The sequence below is a fragment of the Tupaia chinensis genome, unplaced genomic scaffold (assembly GCF_000334495.1).
Source record: "Tupaia chinensis unplaced genomic scaffold, TupChi_1.0 Scaffold000502_1, whole genome shotgun sequence".
Lineage (NCBI taxonomy): Eukaryota > Metazoa > Chordata > Mammalia > Scandentia > Tupaiidae > Tupaia > Tupaia belangeri.
The window spans coordinates 258344-274144 of NW_006160014.1; the positions used below are offsets into that span (position 1 = coordinate 258344).

At 37.3% G+C, this 15801-nt stretch overlaps 1 pseudogene; it reads left to right on the forward strand.

Moving 5' to 3' along the window:
- The first annotated feature begins 1655 nt into the window (after positions 1-1655).
- On the forward strand, positions 1656-2315 carry LOC102484520 (destrin-like; annotated as a pseudogene).
- The last annotated feature ends 13486 nt before the right edge of the window (positions 2316-15801 follow it).

Sequence of the window (15801 nt, forward strand, 5' to 3'; positions counted from 1 at the left end):
TGTGTGAGAGAGAGAGAGAGAGAGTCTGGTCAAATTAAAATAAATGAATGAATAAATAAAATTAAGTAAATAATTTTTAAAAAGAAATTATATATCTATGTAGTTATGTAAGTAGTAGATTTTTGTTATTTTTCCACAATTATTCCCCCTTTTGTAAATGTTTTGAATAGGGCTTAGGTGGGTTTTTTTTTAATGGAATGTTAGGACTAAACAGTGTCCTGTGGAAGTTTCAAGGATCCACAAACTATTCCAAGGAGAAGCTACATGTAGGTACTGTGGACAGCAAAAAGGAACTTTCAGTAAGATTAGCATGTTGAGAACTTCCTAATTTAATAAATTTAAGAACAGCATTAGCATGTTCCAAAAGGAGTTCGGAGGATATCCATACCTGTGTAAAGAGAGGCAAACAATTAGGGGCATAATTATTTAATGTAAAGCAGATTGGCGGGATCCCAGAAGTTTTTTGAAAATAATGAACTTTTTACTCTGTTCTTCAGGGGCTCTAAAAGCCTAGGTACTTGTTAGAGTCTTTTCCATGGGAAACAATCTTGAAACTGTGAATGACAAAACTGAAACAGTGAGAACGAAGTATACAGACAATTAGTTGTTTTCACTGTATATAGCATTTAAAGATAATTATCTAACTTGTGACTAATGGTATTACATTAGTATAATTAGCTTTATTTGTTATCAATATTATCGCTCATTTTTTTAATAGCCTGGGGAATTTGACTCCTCTGGAAAGGCCATTATGGTGGTAACTTTGTATGTAGGACTTTATATATTTACCAGGATACTTAAACTCTTAGCAATTTTAGCTTTTAGTACATATCAGCAGCTTATGAATATATGGTTCATAGACAAGCAAAAACTGTTTAATAAATTTTTTCAATGTCCTGACAAAGTCTAATATATTCAGCCACTGTCCGTTGGTTTGTTTGTTTGTTTGTTTGTTTGTTTGGAATAGATTATTTGCTGCTTTGTAAGAGGCATTAGCATTTTCAAAGGCCAATTGTTACAAGTAAAATAGCTTGTGTCAAGCAAATCTTGATGTAGCACTGTCCTTTGATCCTGACTACGAAGCCTTTTCTAGCATCTCAAGCATATAAGGTGAACCTGTTGATATGCCTGTGGTATATATCCAATGTGTGTGCTAGTACTGGCATGCTCCTCTGTTTGCGTCAACATTTTAAATGTTATAGGTACTTCATGTTGTTGATTCCTACGCACTTACTCTTGGGCTTCCTCAGATCAATCAGATGTCCACAAAAGATAATCTCCTCCCAACAAGCATGCCTGTCAATCATTACGCATAAATGTGGATTGAGTAACTGACTCTAGTACCACCATTGTGTGTGGTGCATGGAACCATATGGGATGCAAGCCATTTTAAATTCTTTTAGAGTTTTAAAGGATATTGGCTCACGTTGATGCTGATTTTGCCCCAGGTTGTCAGGGTCTGGAGCCTCTATCACTGGACATAATTTAAATCTCAAAATGTCCTCTCCTCTATCTGCCTACTGGGCAAAACAAAGCTCTCTAAGGGGTAAAAGCGGTAGCTGTCTCTCAGTCCCACTTCCGTGAGGGGGGGACGTTCCACAGATTCGGTGCCAGTCTGCTCCCTCCCCCACATCCCTGCCACACCGCTGCCGAAGATGGCCTCAGGAGTGCGAGTTGCTGATGAAGTATGTCGTATTTTTTTATGACATGAAACAGGAAATGCTCCACACCGGAAGAAATCAAGACAAGAAAGAAAGCTGTCATTTTTTGTCTCAGTGCAGAAGAAGGCAAGGAGATTTTGATTGGAGATGATCACTGATCCATTCAAGCATTTTGTGGGAATTCTTCCTGAAAAGGATTGCTGCTATGCTTTGTATGATGCAAGCTTTAAAACCAAGGAATCCAGAAAAGAGTTGATTTGTGTGTGGGGGGGAAGCGTGGTTGGCCCATTAGTGCGTAGAAGATAATTCGTGTGCTGTACACGGCCGTTAGGGATGTTGCTACTAGGGTTATTAGGAGGGCTCAGGCGGTGCATGTGTGCCCAAGATCCCAAGAGGAGAATGGAGGAGAAGGGATTGTGGTGTGTGTGGCCATCCCCCCTGGGGGGTGATTTCTTGCTTTCTGTCTCTCTGTCTCTGTCTTTCTGACAAGTGCACGTGCCCTATAGCAAAAACCTCTCCAAAAAAACAGAAAAGAAATTTCAAGGCATAAAACATGAATGTCAAGCAAATGGGCCAGAAGACCTCAGTCAGACTTGTATCTCTGAGAAGCTAGGTGGATCCCTAATTGTAGCTTTCGATGGATGTCCAGTGTAGCTTCATCATTCAGTGCCACAAATCAAAAGCTTCCATCTTTAAAGTTATCTTCTTGCTATAAAAATAAAGCAAATATTATTTAGGCCAGGGTCTCACTGAGGGGAACTGTCCTGTCATCTTTTAGACCTAGCTACATATTCTATAAACACATGCAAATGACCCTAAATAAATCTAAAGCCTAAAGTTTTATTGGTGTGAAATTAAATTCTTATGGGCTAAATGACTGTTTTGATGTGTTAACACAGATTTTTAAGCTCAGGATTTTTAATAATGCATTTCACAAGACACTACAAAGCCATGTGAAGAAAATTATTACATCTTTGTTGACCTCAGCAGTTATTTTCTTTCTTTTTCTTAAGAGAATTGGTCATAATCTGGTTTTAATTTTGGCCCAAACTCTTTGTTCCTCCTTGAGCTAAACAACGTAATGGGGTACAACTCTCCTTGTATGTGTGTAACATTAACACACTAACAACAGTAAGATTAAGTGAGGCGGTCTTGTACTCCCACCACCGGAATAATGGAGACTGCCTCAGAACTGTGGCCACTGCAGTTCACACCGATCTCGCAAAAAGCGCTATTTCAAGCACATTATTAGCACACAGGAAGCAGCCCCTGCACTTGTGCTTGCTAATTGGAGACTGTTCTGCCAGAGTAACCTTGCACCTTGGAAATCATGGTGTGTTCTCAGGAGAATGTGCAGTGTCTTTTAATGACTAATTATCATGCAAATTAGGGCTCCACTGGAATCTGCTTTGTTCATAAAAATGATATGTTAGTATATTGACGAGCTAGAATACCGTGATAGCTTTGTGTCTCCTTCAGAAGGTTGCTGCTTCTGGTACAGTAAAGTATGGAACATTACTGAGTACGTTTACTCTGGGCCTGGGAGAACTTAACCTAGAGCATACACTTGTCATCAGCTGAATATGAGATGGGGAGCAGGTACCAGGGAGGACACTTGCAAGGAGCCACTACCCAGTGACACTTGGATGCACTTGTCATTAACATCACAGGCATAACACTTGGAACAATACAGAGATGCATGAACAGTTGAACTTAGAAGTAGCAGTACTGGCTTTATGTAATAAAGGAAGCATTTTTAACTTTAAAAAAAAAAAGTGGCGGATGGCCTTTATCTCCTAGCACCTTTTGATATACAAGCAGGTTTTGATTGGGAAGCAGCAGGCCAGTCCCACTTCTCTATCCTTGTCTTTAGTTACAAACTCTGACTTCTTAGGTAAGAGAGAGGTATAGCCTTCCAGGGTGTCTTTTAGTTGAATTACCAAACCAGCTGTGGAGTTTTCCAGATGGTTTTGTCTCAAGCACTCTTTAATTAAATCCACAGGGAGAAGGAAAAAACGGGAATCCTGTTAGAACCGTCCATTGTATATCGTTGTATATCATTCTCTGATTTGTTCAACCTCATCCCAGATGTCTTCATTAATTGTTTCCTGCTCCGGGAACCAGGGGAATGTTTCTTACACAAAATCCAAGAAATGTTCTAACCACTTCATACTAACTTAACTGCTCCTAACTTTCAACATGTAAGACATTTAGACATACATATCTCTCTCTTTAGACAATTATGTCCCCATGTTTTACACCTGCATTGATTGAATCTACTTCTCTTACTCTATTCCTTTTCTTACTCTATTTATTTTTTTCTCTTACTCTATTATCTCCTTCTTTTACTCTGTTATCTCCTTCTTTTACTCAGCTATCTCTTTCTTTTATGCTATTATCTCCTTCTTTGACTCTATTTATTCTTTATTTTACTACATTGATTCCTTACCTTAATCTATTATCTCCAGCCTGCCTCAAGGAACATCCGCTTGCCTGACTATTTGTAGTTCCCCATACTCAGGCCCCACGTTTGGGCACCACGTGTTGTTGTCCTCATAGCTAAACTAATGCATGCCTGAGTATGTGTGTGGGGAGGGAGGGCACTGTGGGTTAGAAAATAAACATAAAAATAAACACACAAAGACACACAAGTAAAGGAAAGCAGAAAGCGGTGGTTCAAACTTCTCTGGTGGAGATAGCCACGGCCTGAAACATACCCAGGTTTATTCTTTTAAAGGGTAGAATATGGGGGGAGGGGAAGCGGAATGCAAAGCTGTGGAAAGCAGCAATCTGAGAAAACATGGTGTGATCCTTCCAGGCATGTGGCAAGGTGCTTCCTTCCCTGAGCTACTCTAGCAATGAATATTGAGAGTATTTACATATGAAAGCACTATCTGCCTGTTGTTATTGGTTATCTTCCTGTTGTTGCTGATACTGGATACCTGATACTGCAGAGCAGTGTGAGGCTAAAGGGAGCTACATATGTCTATCAGATTTTGCCCCAAAAAGATCAGGAAAATTACATGGCACTAGTTGTTTTCACATCTTCAGACAATTTACATCCAAAAACTGGCTTTGCATTCCATTTCCTCTTACCCCATTTTCTGCCCTTTAAAAGAATAAATCTGAGGCTGGTTGGAGGGACCCATCCAATCCTCAATCCTCACTCTTCTATACTCATGTGTCTTTGTGTGTTTGTTATTGCGTTTATTTCTAATCCACAGCCTTCCTCACTCAGAAAAACATGTTCAGCCAAGCAGGCCCCTGTATAAAGCCAGTTGTTTTCAGATGTTAATCAGCTGAAGATGTGAAGACACCTGGCACCATGTATTCTATATAAGTTTTTCCTAATCTTCTGAGGGCCATTTCTGATTAACAAAAGTGACTTCCTTTAAACTGATACCATTCTGCAGTTTTGGACACAGGCAGCTAGCATATTCACATGTAAATGGTGTTCATAGCTTTGCAAATGAACTACCCATGGAACTGTGTTTCTGCATGTGTCTAAAGGTCACCATGTTTGCTCAGATTCAGTCCCCTCCTTACATATATGAAAATAGTGGAGAATATTATTAAGAGGCCATGAAGGGAAATATTGTAAGACCAAGAGGAATGCTCTAATTTAGCTTGCTGGGTAGTAGAAAAACCTGTTTTAGTGAAAGAATGTCATTTTGTTATCTTGTCAAGAAATAGCAATCCTTTGTGTTTTACTTGAGTCATTGATAAAGACAGTTAAAGGATGGAATGGGTATTTTAAAAATTTTTGTAGGGATTATAATAGGAACTTCAGTAAGAAAGTTAAGACTTTTAGAAGAAGGGTGATAAAACAACACAAGGCTAATAAAATCTGCTAAAGCAGCTTTCCAGTGTAAGCTCTGTTATAGTAAAGCTTGAAAACCTTCTTATGTAAGGGGTAAATAGATATGGTGAGGATTAAAGCAAAATAATTGAATACAACATTGACAGCCTTTGATAATAATGGTAGTAATAGATCTATGGCAAGGATAACGGTTTTATGGTAAGAAGAACCAAGAAATATCTATTCTGAGAAATATAACTCTGGGATAAATCGACTGCTAGGGCTATGAGAAGTAATATATATGATAAGGTCAATTTGATATTATAATGAGAATGTAATTGATGAGTCTCTAAAGCTTGCTCTACTAATTGGAGTTCTTGAGCTAGAGAGGAAAGCTGTAATTTTATTAGTCTTTCTAACTCTTCTAGATTTTTTAAAATATAACTCAAACCTTCAACAATATGTTTTCTTTTTTTTTTTTCTTTCTTTTTTTTTTTTTGGAGAGGTTTTCGCTATAGGGCATGTGCGCTCGCCAGACAGACAGAGAGAGACATAGAGACAGAAAGCAAGAAATCACCCCCCAGGGGGTGCACGATGCAATCCCTTCTCCTCCATTCTCCTCTCGGGATCTTGGGCACGCATGCACACGCGCCCGGCGTGAGTTTTAAGCCACTGGGTCCGGGATGCAAACCGCGGTCGACTACATGGGAGTCCAGCGACATAGCCATTACGCTAACTGCTGGTTCCCAACAATATGTTTTTAGACCTTTTTGTTTTTGTCTCTTGCTTTACTTATTTTGAGATAATTTAGCAATTTTACCTTAAGACAAAAACTTCACTATACAAAATTCTTTTTATACTAATACCTTCCCTTTTAACCTTTTTTTACTAGAAATACATTCTTTACAACTATAACTTTCCTTTCATATATTTTTTCTTTTTATAAGTTTATTTTAAAGAGTACTTTAGCCTCTGATCTAGACAAAAATTTGTATCTTAAAGAACATGTTTTTATTTGTCATTTTAAGGTTTCCTTGAGGCTTCTCCAATAAGATTTTTAGATGTCTTAAGGGGAGCCCTAAGAGTCTTAGCCTTATTAATCCTCAGTTTCGGAAGCTAGAATGGATTTAGAAGTCCTGGGCTCCCTTTGGAGCTTGGGGAATTCCCGTCTCTAGTGATCAACTCTTCCACATTAGGGGCAAGGTCCCAGTGGGGGCAAGAGCATGTCAGTTATGGGCATTGTCCAGTGCCCAGGCTTCCCACATTGGAAATAGAGTCTCTTCTGAGGCAGAGACTCTGGACTTTTTTTTTTTTCCCCAGATCATGCCCTCAGGTAGAAGTTGTCCATTTTTTAGGATTACTTTGAATCACTATGTCCACTGGTAATTAGGTAGCTATGGCCATAGGCAATTTGGCTTAAATCAATCTCATGGAATTTCTTAAAATTACAGTTCCTAACAATTTACATTTGATCTTAGGAAGTGGACCAGGAAGTATTATGCTACATAGCTAAAACAATTTTGGTATTGGCTGACTTAGCATGTAATTTTGTAAAACATTTCTATGTTTTTGCTTAATTCTAGTTTTGTTTAATGGTTGGTTTAGCAGTTTAGAAAATTAATCAGTCTTTTCATAGAAACTGAAAAATGTTTACCCAGTTTAATGATTAGATTATCAGAAACCTGTACTTGTAAGAATACATCTTCTTTTCATCCTCTTCATGAATTCCTTTAGAGACATAACACTAGGATTATAGTCATTTGTAGAAAACTTTTAGAAAGGCAGTTAACCATGGACAATAAGATTTGAACCAACCAGTTAAAATTCTGACAAGATTTTACAATTGACAAATTTGGTTAAATCTGTGACATACACTAGTTTAACATGTCTGATAAATATCACATTATAGATTCTTGGAAATCTTAAATTATTTTGGAACACAATATGTATATAAATACAGACATACATATATACACACAAATATTCACATAACATAGTCATACATATAATTCAAATTGCTTAATTTAACAATATTCTCCATATTATTACCATATTAAAGTAAACCTGACTGGTTTTAACATTTCTCTTTTGGACATTTCAAGGGCCCTCTGTAAACATGCAAAAGTTATTTATTTTGAGGTCAAAGAACTTAATTTAGAATTTGATTTTTGCGAGGGAAACCTCGTCAAAAACAGTAGAATTGGGGGTGGCATGGTGGATGGCTTGCTTTACCCTCTTTCTCTGTCTCTCTCTGGTCAAATTAAAATAAATGAATGAATAAATAAAATTAAATCATTTTTAAAAATAATTATTTAAAAAAAGTAGAATGCTTAAATACTTAACTGCAAATTTTCTTTACTATAATTGAAGTTAGCTTATTGTAAAAGATTTTAAGTCACTTGAACTTGAAAAGCATTTAAATTAATTTGTATAAGTACTCTTTTTATAAACCAAATTGAATGGAATTCCTTAAGGCCACATAGACATACAATATATAATACATGTAACATATATGCATACACGCATATGTACTCACAAACAAAAGATCTCAAATTTTTCTGAAAAATTCTTTGTTTCCTTTTTGAAAGTTTGAGAGATTAATCCTTAGGTATTTACCTTTTATCTTAGATTTTGCTAGAAAATTTAAATACCCTTCGCAAGGAGATCCAGCAGAGCTGAAAATGTTTTACATTTTAACCCTATAATTGTAGGTCTCAAATGAGTTACCAATGACCAAAGGTTTTTGTAATTATCATAATGGCTGGAGAGTTTAAAATAATAGATTGGTTATATAGTTAGAAAAACGGTTTGTCATGGCATACCCTAGAATTTTTAAAGTTTTATTTACTTGGTCATTTTCAGGCCAGGTTTTCCTTGTTTTCAACTTATATTAGAACCAGGCATGTTTGAAGAAAAATAAGCCTCTTCTTTTAACAGTTGAGGGTCAAATATTCCCAGAGATGATGTGCCCTACTGGGCAGTCTTTTGGAACTGAAGGAAGATTTTCCCATCTGGAAGAAGAGAAGAGTAGATCCTCCTTTGTCTCTTCTGTATCAAACTTGAGGGAAACAGCTATATTGTGTGATGGAAATTCCTGGGGGATAAGGAATCATCTGGTGTATGCAAAGGAGCCAAGGTTGTTCTTTTTTTTTTTTTTTTTGAGAGGTTTTTGCTATAGGGCGTGTACGCCCGCCAGACAGAGAGAAACAGAGAGATAGAAAGCGAGAAATCACACCCCCCCCCGGGGGGATGGCCACACCACAATCCCTTCTCCTCCATTCTCCTTTCGGGATCTTGGGCACGCACACACACGCGCCTGGCATGAGCCACCAGGTCCAGGACTTGAATCGCGGTCAACTACGTGGGAGTCCAGAGACATAGCCATTACGCTAACTGCTGGTCCCGCCAAGGCTGTTCTAACAAAGCTCCAGGATGTAAGGACAGAGATGGTAATAGGGTGTCCTTGATCATATTTTCTTTTTAGTACCCACCCTACTTGCTTCCAAATCTCAGAATCTAAATTTCCCTCATCAGGAAATCAAGGACTATATTGGCAAACTGTTAGTAATAGGCAATGTAAAGTTTTAGTTTCTAAAGGCCATTGAGCAGCTGTAAGAAGCTGCTGTAAGGTTTTTAAATAGACCTTTTGAGGTTTTGTTAACTCTCACCTCGTGTTGTTATTAAGCCCCGTCTTATGCTATGGACATCGGTCCCTTCCTCAAGGATAGAGGAGAGACTATCCCTTACCAGGGTTTGAGTTCCCCAAGTGGATCAGCCAATTATCTCTTCTGGGTGTTCAGATTCTGCAGGATCACATCGAGGTCACCACCAGCAGGGAGTCACCTGAAGCATCCATGGAATAACTTACTCAAGACACAGAGATTTGAGTCAAGAAGGAGAGGGAGAGGCCATATCAGGTATGTGCCTGCTAAGCCTCTCTTGTCCTAGTATTTATTCAGGACAAAGGAGGCAGGAAAGTTATTTTTTAGAGAAAATTGTTTTTTAGAGAATCAGAAAAACAGAGATTTCCAGAACAGGTTGGTTTCAGTATCACTTAGGAGGATAAAACCTAATGACACCATAGGCTGGACAGAACACCTTGGAATCTTGAAAAATACATTAGTCAGATCACACCTGTCTAATGGCCTATTGTTTGCAAACAGGAAGGCAGATTTTGGTCTCCTGTTGTTTGCAAGCAGGAAGGCATTTCCTGAGCATGCATTCACTCATTCCCTCAGTCATAGATCCATGGTGTTCTGAAAGCCTGGCATTTCTGTTGTTCTCTAACAAAAAAGTATTGATAGAAATTAAATAGAAACTAAATAAATGGAGAAATGTACCAGATTAATGAAAGACCCAATATTATTCAGGATATAGTCTCCAAATTAACTCATTGATTTTACTCAATATAATCAAAATCTCAGCAATTTATTTTCTAGAAATTATAGAAATTTAATTCTCAAAATCAAATTTAAATGGAGAGATCCAAGAATAACCAAAGAATCCTAAAGAGAAAGTTCAAGGTATCAGTTCTAAAAACTAGATTTAAGACAGAAAAAATAGTTTGGGAGCAAGAATAGAAAAACTGAAAATGAAACAGAAAAATGTTGAAAAATATGACTACGGATATGTGGTCTCTTGATTTATGACAAAAGCAACAATCATTGTAATAAGGAAAGAATGGCTTTTTAATAATGGCCTTTTAATAAACAGTGTTGGTTGTTTGGATGGATATCCATATGTAACAGTATGTGTACCTCACACCATTCAAAGAAAATCAATTTCAGATAAATAAACATGAAATATATATATAAACATGAAAGGCAAAACAGTTCATCATTACTTTGGGTTAGGTAAAGATTTCTTAAGTCTGGGAACCAGCAGTTAGCATAATGGTTATGTCGCTGGATTCCCACGTAGTCGACCGCGGTTCACGTCCCGGACCCGGTGGCTTAGAACTCACACCATGCGTGTGTGCGTGCGTGCCCAAGATCCCAAGAGGAGAATGGAGAATTGATTGCTGCGTGACCATCCGCCCTGGGGGGTGATTTCTCACTTTCTGTCTCTATGTCTCTCTCTGTCTGGCTGGCGAGCGCACACGCCCTATATCTGGCTGGGGGGGCCACACGCCCAAAAACAAAAAAAAATCTAAAAAAAAAAAAAAAAAAAGATTTCTTAAGTCTGTCACTAAAGCAAAAAATTATATATAACAGAAAGAAATTATAAATTAGGCCACATCAAATTAAGAACTTTTGTTTATTAAAAGTATCATTAAGAAAATTAAAATGCAATGCATGGACCAAAAAACATAGCTATTAACCCCAATAGAAAAATAAACAAAAGATTGAAGCAGGCTTATCTCTTTAGAAACATATCCAAATGGTAAACAAACATAGACAGCAGTGTTTGACTTTGTTAGTATTCAGGGAAAGGCAAATTACAACCACAGTGCCATCCCACCAGTATTGCTAAAATGAAAAAGAATATGGCGAATATTGCAGGAAGGTGGAGCAACTAGAATTTACATACCTTGATGGTGAGAGTATAAGTTGATACAATCACTTTGGCAAACTGAGAGTATTTGCTAAAACCAAATGTGCATTATGGCCCAGCAATCTATGCCCTTATTTCCAAAAGTTATGAGTATATATATTTACTTAAAAATATGTACCAACCACATTATTCGTAGTAGCCAAAAACTGGAACTAACCTTTAGGACTCATTAATTTTGTAGCAAATTAATTCACTGGAATGTGATACAAAACTTTTTTTAAGAAAGAATTAAAATGCACATCAGAATATGAATGAATTGGGGCGAGCTGGTGGCATGGTGTTCGTGGCTCCCACATGGCCAAACCCAGTTAAAGTCCTGGACCTGATGGCTTACCTTTTCACTTTTCCTCTTTCTCTCTTTCTCTCTCTCTCTATCTCTGGTGAGTGTCCTATAACAAATTTAATAATAATAATAATAAATAAAATTAAATAATTCTTTTTTAAAAAAGAATATGAATGAATCTTACAAATGTAATGTTGAGACACAAATGGATACATAAATTACAGAAACTAGAAAACAATTTATGCTGTTAAATATCAAGATAGTAAGGGGGACCAGCAGTTGGTGTAATGGCTATGTCACTGGACTCCCATGTAGTTGACTACAGTTCGAGTCCCGGTGGCTTAAACTCACACCAGGCGCTTGTGCGTGTGTGCCCAAGATCCCAAGAGGAAAATGGAGTAGTGTGGCCATCCCCCCAGGGAGTGATTTCTTGCTTTCTGTCTCTCTCTCTTTCTCTGTCTTTCTGGCGAGCGCACATGTCTCTCACTGGCATACACACGTGCCTTATAGCAAAAACCTAAAAAAGAAAAAAAAAAAAAAAAAGATAGTAAGGATTCTTGGGGAAGACAAATAATTGGGAAAAGAGGACTTCTGTCTCTTGATCTGGGTGCTGGTTACATGGCATGAGTTAAGTTTGTGAATATTCACCAAGTTGTATATTCATAATATGTGCACCTTTTCTATGAATAACATTCTTCAATGAAAAGTCATTTTAAGTTCTTTTTTTTATTGCCAGAGAGCATGTGTGCTCACCAGAGAGAAACAGAGAGAGAGGAGACAAATCAACCCCCCAGTGAGTCATGATCATGCCATAATCTCTTCTTCTATGTTTCTCCATCCTGCTAAGATTTGGAACCTACACAGATCTGCACCTAGCATATTTGTCAAGCCACCAGGGCAGAGAGCCAAATCATAGCTGGCCATGTGGGATTTAGCTTCTTTAACCAGTAGGCTATGGAGTTGGTCTATGACTATTTTTTAATGTTTATTTCTTCCATGAGACAAAGAGACAGGCACCCTAAGAAGGGCTTCATATGTGATCTACCTCTAATCTCAGCTGGCCAGATAATGGGCACATAAGCCTGTCACATTTAGAAAGGCCATAGGAGGAGAACCCAGGACCTTTCCCATGTGAGTTCAATTGCATTACCACTATACCACCACCTAGTCCCTTAGGAACTATTATAAGTGACATTGAAAAATCAGCTATCTAGAAATAAACCTAATGAGGGGCTGGTAGGTGGCATGGTGGTTAAGAATGCTGGACTTCCACATGGCCGACCGTGGTTTAAGTCCCAGACCTGGCAGTTTCCTTTCTCACTTTCTCTCCCTCTCTCTGTCCCTCTCTGGTCAAAGTTAAATAAATAAATAAATAAAGTTAAAGAAAATAATTTTTAAAAAGAAAGAAAGAAATAAACCTAATGAAAGATGTTTGAGATCTTCATATTGAAGATGCAAAACATAATTTAAAGAATGTAAGGAAGGGCTGGCCTGGCCCCAGGAACCTAGTAGTTAGAGAAGCTGGATTTCACATGGCCAACCACAGCTGGAATCCCAGCCCTAAAGGCTTAGAAAACACACAGGACACATATGCATGTGCACCCAGGGTCCAAACAAGAGATGGAAGAAAAGGGATTACTGGATGACCACACCCCACTAGAGAGTTCTTTGGCCTTTTCCCTCTCTCTCCCTCTCTCTCTTTCTGTGTTTCTCTGGTGATGGAATATGCTCTCCGACTATTAAAAACAAATATTAAAGACCTAAATAATGTAAAACTGTCACACACATGGATTAGAAAACTTGTATTGTTAACATGTTGGTTCTCCTAAAATTGATTTATAGATTCAGTGTACACTCAGTTAAAACACCAACAGACACTTTGTGAAAGCTAACACACTTACATTAAAATGTGCAGGAGAAGGCTAAGAATATTTAAGGCATTTCAAGAGAAAATCACTGAGCAAATGTTACTACCTACTATTGATAGGTAAACAGATTTTGAGGAACCCACTGCTCCTCCTGTACCTGCATGAGGACCTCCTCTGTGAATGCTCCTATCCTCAGCAACCACCAGAAATCAATCATTAACTTTTTGCCGGATCCAGAAATCAATCATTAACTTTTTGCTGGATGTACTTGTTAAACAAACTAAATTAACTTGTTTATTGATCTCAAGTTATTTCAGAGTAACTTCTGAAACTTAATCATGAACTTCAAGACATTCCTGTGAAAAGGACAGAGTAATTTGTTAGGTTAATACTTTCAATTTTAAAAAAATAATTGAAACAAACCACAATTAAATTAAAGCAAAGTGGAATGTCCAAAATTAAATATTAAATTTTATTAATAAGTTTATGATTCAGAACAAATTATTTATAGAACAGAGACCAATTTCAAACTGCTAGGAGTGGAGCTTTATAATATAAGGGAGGGGAGGTGGCAGGCGGTGTGGTGTTTAAGGCCCTGGATTCCCACATGGCCAACCACAGTTTGAGTCCCAGGCCTGGAGGCTTGTTCTCTCACTTTCTCTCTCTCTCTCTTCATCTCTCTCTGGCAAGCATGAATGCCATATAGCACACTGGAAAATAATAATAAATTTTTTAAAAATTTTTTATAAAAATGTAAGGAGGGAGTGAGATAGGCAAATGGCTCAGTAGATACAAGATTTTATTTCCATCAGTTAATTCATTCATTCATAAAGTATTTTTAAGAAGCTACTTTGCAGTAGCACTAAGGATACAATGATATACAAAACATGTTTGTATCCTTAAGTTCCCAACCTTTAGTGAGAAAGACAAGTGAACAGACAATTACAATTCAGTGCTTTAAGAGTTATATCAGGAGCATGTACAGGTACTCTAAGAGAATGAAAACTAAAACATTTAATGTTACCAGTTAAATGGGATAAGTCAGAGAAATTTTTACTTTAAAGATAAATTTTAAGCTATATCTTAAAGAGTTACTAAGACTTCATGAGATAGCTATTGGAAGGGGAAACAGGGAGTTAAGTATATTCCAAGCAAGTAGAATAACTAGAATACAATCATGGATCCAGGATAAAAAAGCATGGTGCAGCTGTAGAATACAAATCTGAGTACAACCTTTACCTGGTACTCACCCACTCACATACACATTAAGCAAGCCTTCCCTTTGGGAACCTGCTGTTGCCCCTTTTCTATGTGCTGACTACTCCCTTGTGTTTGCCAAGGTCATGATATGGAAATATACATTGAAGGAAGCTCTTACTTTGCCTCAGCTCCAGCAGTGCCTTGATGTTCTACCATCCCTATATAGGAATGCACTGGCATTATTAATTTTTTTCCAGAATGAGAGGACAATTAACAGAATTTTTTTAATGGTCATCTCAATATGTGTAGAAAAAGTATTTTATAAAATTCAGCAAATTTTCATAATAAAGACACTAAGAATAGAGACATGTTTCTTAACATGATAAATGGCACTTACAAACACACACACACACAAACACAGTGCCATGCCCAGTGGTCAAAGACTGAAAGTTTTCCCTCTTGAGATCAGAAGCATACAAGAATGTCTGGTTTTTCCAGTTATAGTCAACATCGTACTAGAAGTTCTAGCCAGAGTAATTACATAAGAAAAAGAAATAAAAGGCATACAAGTTGGAAAGGAAGAATTAAAAACTATTTCTATTTTCATCTTACATGATCTTATATAACCCTTAAAAATACACACATACATAAACATGCATAACACATGCACACACGTGTACATATATGTACACATATGTACACATAGATAGCTTTAATAAACAAATACAACAAAGTTTCAAGTACAAAATCAATGCACAAATCAGTTGTATTTCTACATATTAGCAACAAATAATGTAAAATTAAGAAAATAATTTCATCCATAATGTTATTAAGAATAAAATACTTAAGGATAAACTTAACAATAAAGTAAAAAACTTGTTCTCTGAAAACTAAAAAATGTTGTTGAAAAAATAAAATCTAAGTAAAGGGAAAGATACCTTATGTTCATATATTGGAAGACTTAATACTTTAAATACAGCAAAGAAAACTGCAGATTTAGTGCTATCCTCATTCAAATCTCTCTGGCCTTTTATCAATGAAAAAGTTGATCAAATAATTCACTTGGAATTGCCAGGAACCTTAGATAACCAAACAATCTTGGAAAAAAAACAATAGTTTGAGGACTCATATATTCTGATTTCAAAGCTTACTACAGAACTAGAATAATCAAAACAATATGGACTGGCATAAGAATAGACATAAAAATAAATGAAACAGAATTGAAAATCTAGAAATAAACCCATAGTTACACCTATGATTATTTGATTTTTGGCAAAACTTTCCAGTGGAAGAATAGTCTCTTCAACATAACATGTAAATGCTGCTGTTAAAACTGAGTGTTCATGTAGGCCCTGCGCCGGCCCACCCGGGGCCGGCTGCGGGTCTCCCGCCACCCCCCAGGGACCCCGCGCCGAGCGAGCGAGGCGGCGGCGGGGC